Source organism: Talpa occidentalis, unplaced genomic scaffold (genome assembly GCF_014898055.3).
Source record: "Talpa occidentalis isolate TD23 unplaced genomic scaffold, MPIMG_talOcc4v2.1 talOcc4.17, whole genome shotgun sequence".
Lineage (NCBI taxonomy): Eukaryota > Metazoa > Chordata > Mammalia > Eulipotyphla > Talpidae > Talpa > Talpa occidentalis.
The window spans coordinates 25,200,332-25,206,565 of record NW_023601754.1 but is presented as its reverse complement, the minus strand read 5'-3'; the positions used below and the strand labels follow the sequence as shown (position 1 = coordinate 25,206,565).

General features: G+C 47.1%; 1 pseudogene; it reads right to left on the bottom strand.

Moving 5' to 3' along the window:
• Positions 1-2,698: 2,698 nt before the first annotated feature.
• LOC119250332 (keratin, type II cytoskeletal 8-like) lies at positions 2,699-5,504 on the bottom strand (annotated as a pseudogene).
• Between the last annotated feature and the right edge of the window lie 730 nt (positions 5,505-6,234).

The window sequence follows — 6,234 nt, the reverse complement described above, 5'->3', positions numbered from 1 at the left end:
TTTTACTAGCAGCAGGAGACATCAAGACAGTAAGAGCCAGTTTCAGAGCTGTGACTCAAGGAGGCCCTTTTGAGTAATACCTTTGTGTTTATGGAGGTAAACTCTAAACTCCCAATTGATTTACCCTTCTCAAGTAGCCAGGACTGCCCTGGAGGATTTGCCAATCTCCCCTAGATTCCCTGAGTGTGGTGGCACGGGCACTCCTGGAGCTGCAGTTACTCCATAATCACCAGTTGTTTTTTTTTTTTTTTTTTTTAAAGCAAAAACCACTTATTATTTTCAGGAAATAATTGTCTATGTATGTACCTGTCCTTAGGTGGTGTTGGTATTACTGTGATTGTAGGAGTAAAACATTAGAAACCACTTGATATTTGATAACTACGGAATAAGTAAGTAAATTAAATACATTACACCCTTCAAGAATTCACAAGCTCTTCGGATCATCTCTGAAGGATCATCTCTGGAGAGTCTTATTTAGTAGGTGGGTTCCCACATGATATTTATGAGTAATTAAGTTTGGGAATTATACATTTATGTAACTTGAATACCACATAGCATCATTTTTTTTTAAACTGTACAAAATATTGGTAAAACCAAATAAAAATAGAACACTAAGATCCTGAAAGTTTTTGTAGTTGGGTAAGCAAGCTTACGATAGACTTTTTTCTTTTTGTCTGGTTTCCAAATTTTATTCAGTGACAAGACTTTCTTAAGACTTCCTTTTTTTATGGCTATAAATGGTAAGTGTTCGAGCATGGGTCCACATGTGTTTCCCACTAGAGATTTTGAAAGTTCCTTGGGAAGTCACAGGGCAAAGATGTTATTGTCAATAACCTACCCCTTCTCCCCTGGCCCCCCGCCAACCGTTTATTATAAAGAACTTCAAATATACAGAAAAATAGAAAGATGATTGCAGTGACTACCCTTATATCTGAGATTCTATAGTGAACATTTTGCTGTACAGGTTTCTTTTGATTGCTACCTTACGACAATTAAGCTGCTAGGGTGAGTACTTAAGAAATGTTTCCTGTCTCAACTCAGATTAAACCTCTACTGTTAAATACATATCTGAAAGTTAGGGCATTCCTTATAAACACAAGATAATCTACAGAGGCCATTTATCTAATATCCTGTAATAATACAGTGGAGGGGCCTCCTTGGTGGCACAGGCAGTTGAGCGCCTCACTGTGAAGCTGTCCACAGCCTCTGCAGCATGGGTTCGATCCCAGTTGGCTGGCGAGAATCCCACATGGCGAGGCAGACCTCTCCTGTTGCACCCGCTGCTCCCCTCAGCAGTGTATTTCGTTAGTCTGCCTGTTCTGTTCCCCTCTCTGTCTCTGGTGAATCCTCTCACCCTTCTGTGCATCTGGCCCGTACCCCAGTTCTTGTATAAATAAATAAAATCTTTAAAAAAAATACAGTGGAAAAGTATTTTTTTGCATCCCCTTTCTGCCATTATTGGATTAAAGAAAAACATTTCTAGTTTATTTTTTTTTAAGTATAAGGAAAGATGCTGAGGAAATACCTGCAAGCTTGCCATGAGAACATGGAAGTCTTTGTTTTCAGTGAAAGCTGTAATTTGAGTTAAAAAGGGCAGTTATTTTATGTATTATATGTGTAAATACATTTGTGTAAATTTACATGGGCACACGCATGTGTTCATATGTGTGCATATACTCTAGAATTTTTCCTTCTTTTTCTTTTCAATGATGAAGCCTGGTGTATTTGATAGTGATGAGGCCTGTGCTGCTTTTCTACACTAGGAAGACCTTGTCTGTACCGGGGTTGCTTCTTGAGGTGACTTGGAGCACTCAGTGAGAGATGATGCTCATATTAGCACAGGCCTGCACAGACAGTGCCATCACCCGCGTGCTCCCAAAGCTGCAGCAGTCCTTGAGGCGCAGGATTATCAACATCCCTGCCCCACTCTGCCCTTGATCTTTTCCCTGGCCCAGATGTGGTGTGTTGGCAAGGGGAATTATTCCTTAGGCTTGGTGGTGTTACAAGAGACCAGCTGCACTGATAGCAAGAGATAGGCAGGTTGTAAAGTGCCAGTGCTGATGGACATTCCCGATAGCAAACCCTTTTCTGCTGGGTTAGTGGGTGCTCTGGCTTCAAGAATCAAAGAACCCCAGATGCTTGCAGGAGGATGACAGCTCAGTCTCTTCTGATCAGGAGATAGCACTGCACTCTCAGTCAATTTAAGACCAACTGTTTGGAAATGGCAGGCCTGTGACACTTGGCATATATGGTCAAATAGCAATTTCTGGAAACCAGGTTTCCCAGTCTTTGAACCTCCAAAAGTCACTCTTCAAGGCTACCTTGATCCCAAATGTCTAAAATAGTACTATACTATGCTACTGTAGTTGCAACTATAGTAGACTCTTGCAGTGCCCTGAAGAAGTTTCACCACGACCTGAGCCTATTGAGGAAAACTTGCTTTGGTGAAGTCAGGCCAGAGCACAGCCACCTGGCAGGAAAAGATGTGTCCATCCTGGGAGATGGATGTGCTTTTTAGTCTTCTCCAGTCTCTTCCATTCTTTAATAGACAGCCTCCAGCTTAAAATGTGAAAAACAAAATATATATTATGCATAAAGTTGTGGTAATTGAGCCAGTCAAGAGAATTGTCACTAAAATAGAAGCATAGATGACCAGATGTTTGATGACAAGGCCTTTAAAATACTATTGTGCACACATCTAATAACCTAGAAAAAGGCAGACAAATGGTGAAAAGCAAGGAGTTTTAGCAGAGCGATGGAAACTCTTGAGTTAAAAAATACATTTAGTGTTTCCTGTGATGGCCATCAAATGCCCACACGTTCAGACTGACCTTTTTCATAATGACTGAGATAATGTCCGCACCCACACACGCCTGTCCTTTTTAATCATTTGATAAACAAATAGGAATCTGACAAGCCTGAGGCCTCTCTGGGCCTATTTATCTTGCTTGTTAAATGATGGAGCCCTGGGTGCTGGGAGCAGCCTCCTGCAGCCCCTGTGCCAAGGTGCCTGAGGGGAGGTCCCTGGGGAGGCTGGCAGTGTGTGCGCTGCTTTGCAGGGCCTTTTCCTCTGAGAGCCTTTAGCTATCTGAAGAGCTGGGACGGGATGTTGGCAGCTGAGAATGGCTCAGTCCAGGCTGGACTCCACATCGTTTTTCATCTCCCATGTCCATGTCAGTCCTCACAACCGAGGCCCTATCCTTGCCTATCAGTGTGATCACGGGGAGGATTGGCCCCCGTTTGCCCAGAGCATTGGGTTGTGTGGCAGTCAGGGCCCCGGAGGGCTCAGCAGCCCTGTGAGCTTGGAGTGGCGCCTCTTCCTCTCAGGTCTGTGGACTGAATGGGGACCAGGACACATCTCTAATGTATGCCTTGAGGCCCGTGGATTTCTGCTCTTGTAGGACTGATGGCCGAGAGGGGCGCCCCCACACTAGTCCCATCAGGAGTGGAGAAGAGGGCTGAGACCCGTGGGGGTGGGTGGTGGGAAGGAGAGAGTGGCTGGAAATCTCAGTGACATGGCAAACTTCAAGTTTTTGACAAAGGCTGTCTGCTGTGAAGTCTATTTTTCTATCTAGTGCAGTTCCTTGATGCCTGAAGAATTATTGGATTTCATATTAATTTGGCCATTTGCACTATGGCAGGTTGTATTGGCATTTTTTAAAATATATATATATATTTTAAGATTTATTTATTTATACAAGCATGGGGTACAGTCAGAAGCGTGGGAGGGTGAGAGAATTCACCAGAGCCAGAGTGGGGAGTAGAGCAGGCAGACTGGTGAAGTACACTGCTGAGGGGAGCAGCGGGCTCAGCAGGAGAGGTCTGCGTACCATGTGGGACCCTTGCCCGGTGGCCAGGGATCCAACTGGCACTGCAGAGGCTGTGGGCAGCTTAGTAACCCAGAGCTCAACTGCTGCACCACTGGGGAAGCCCTGTATTGGCATTATTTATTGGTCTATATTGTTTCTAGGGAGGTTTTTATTTTTTTGAAACTTTATTTTGAAAAAAAAAGCAACAAAAACACTTGAGAATTGACTTTTAGTTGGGAGCATGAGAAAGAGGTGCCTGAGGCAGCAGACTTCCCAAGGGTGGGCCAACAGGGAACCCAAAGTTCCCCTGCACAGGTTCCCCTCCTGCCACCCCGACTTCCACAGCTCCAGGGCAGCCATGGGGAGGGGCAGGGCTGGAAGGGGCTGCAGTGGCCATGTATTTGGGAGGGACGTCAAGTGACTGGGACACAGCTCCCCATCACAGGTCTCTATTTCCACAACCATGTCTTGGAGGAGCTGACATGGTTGAAGGAGCCAGACACCCACCCTGCCCCGCTGCCTGATCCACAGCTGGGTTGGATAGGGCTACAGCTGAGGCCGGGTTTGTGAGCTTCCACAGGCTGGGCTCAGCCCAGCTGAGTGACACTGGTGTGGATACTCAAATTCTGCGTCTCAAGCTCCAGCTATCTCTCATCCTCCAGCAGCTTGCAGTACGTGGCCATTTGATGTCTAGGGCAAGCTTCATGTTCATGATCTGGTGCTTATGCAGCTGCTGGGCCATGTCCTGCTTGGCCTGCCGCAGTGTAGCCTCTGGCTCAGCCATCTTGGAATTGGCATCCTTAATGGCCAGCTCCCTATGCTGCTCAGCATCAGTGATGATGGCCTCTGGAAAAATTCTCTGGCCTTTGAGGCCCTCAATCTCAGCTGGAGTCTGCTGATGTCCCAGTCCACCTCAGTTATTTCTGTCTCTGTGCATTGGAGGTCATGCCTGTGCTTCCCAGCCAGCATCTGCAGCATCTCGTACTTGGTCTGGTGCGTGGTCTCAGCCTGGGCCTGGCTGCGGTTGGCCATCTCCTCGTACCGTGCCTTGGCTTTGGCGATGATGCCATCCAGGTCTAGGGGTCGGTGGCTGTCCATGGACAGGACCACAGATGTGTCTGGGATCTGGGTCTGCAGTTCATGGATCTCTTCTTACCCAGCTGCTTGACGAAGCTCATCTCACTGGTCAGCCCTTCAAGGCAGGACTCCAGACCTACCTTGTTCAGCTTCAGCCACATCCTCCTCCATCTCTGCGCTTATTGATAACATCGTCATACTTTTGAAGTCCTCCCAGCCCCTGCATACTGCCAGGCTCCATCTCCACCTTCAGCAACTCCTGCATCTTGTTCTGCTGCTCCAGGAGCCGCACCTTGTCAGTGAGGGAGGCAAACTTGTTGCTGAGGGTCTTGATCTGCCTCTTCTGGGTGCACACAGCCTGATTTTGGAGTCCACCTCTAGCTTAAGTGAACCAGCATGCTCTAGGTAACTGTGACAGCTGTGATGCCTTGTATACCCCCAGCTCCATGTAGCTCCCAACCAGACTCATGTGGGTGACTGGATGCTGCTGTTGCCCACCTGGGAGAAGGCTGAGGAGCTGATGTGGCCACCAGACACACTTGAGTAGGAGTGTCTGTTCAAGGCCTGGGGCCTGGAGCTGGACACCTTGTAGGACTTCTGAGTCCCCCTGCTAGACATGGTGGGGACTGAAGTAGAAGTGAGTAGGCTGAGGCGGACAGACAATCAAGAAGGAGCAGACAAGCTGCTTGCTGACAGGGATTTTAGGATCTTAGCACAGATGCCCCAGGTCTGCAGCAGGATAGCCCAGCCACCACTAGATGGCAGCCTAGCACAAGGATTGACATGGCCAGCTCCTCTGGTCTTGGAGTTAGATTTCCCTTCAAGCCTCCTGAAAATGGGGTTTACTGGCCACTTCAAAGAATTGCAGCCCTCAGGGCTGAAACCACTGACATCTATGAGCTGGGGGTGGTTTTTCTACAAAGAATGTAACAATTTTGAGCAGCCCCTTCCCTGTTAGCCAAGTGGTTTAAATAAGACAGAGACTAAAAGGTGGAGTGTGAGTGTTGATGACATTCAGAAATTGATGGCGCGTCAAGGAGGCAGGAGCCAGCGTGCTGGCAGGGTTCACAGCCAGCAGTATCATGGCCAGTGAGACGGGGCTCTCGCCTAACCTGGGGGAAGGTGAGACATGAGTTTTACCCCTCTCAGGTTTTTTTGTAAGCGCCCTTTATTATTATTATTATTATTATTATTATTGTTATTATTATTATTTTGCCATGAAATGATTTTCTGCCCCAAGGCAATGACTTGGCTAACAATGACTTTATTACCACGGAAAGGGGCAGTCAAACCCGCAGAGTAAATGACCCAACGCTGGGCAGTGATACATGAACATGAGCTCATGAAC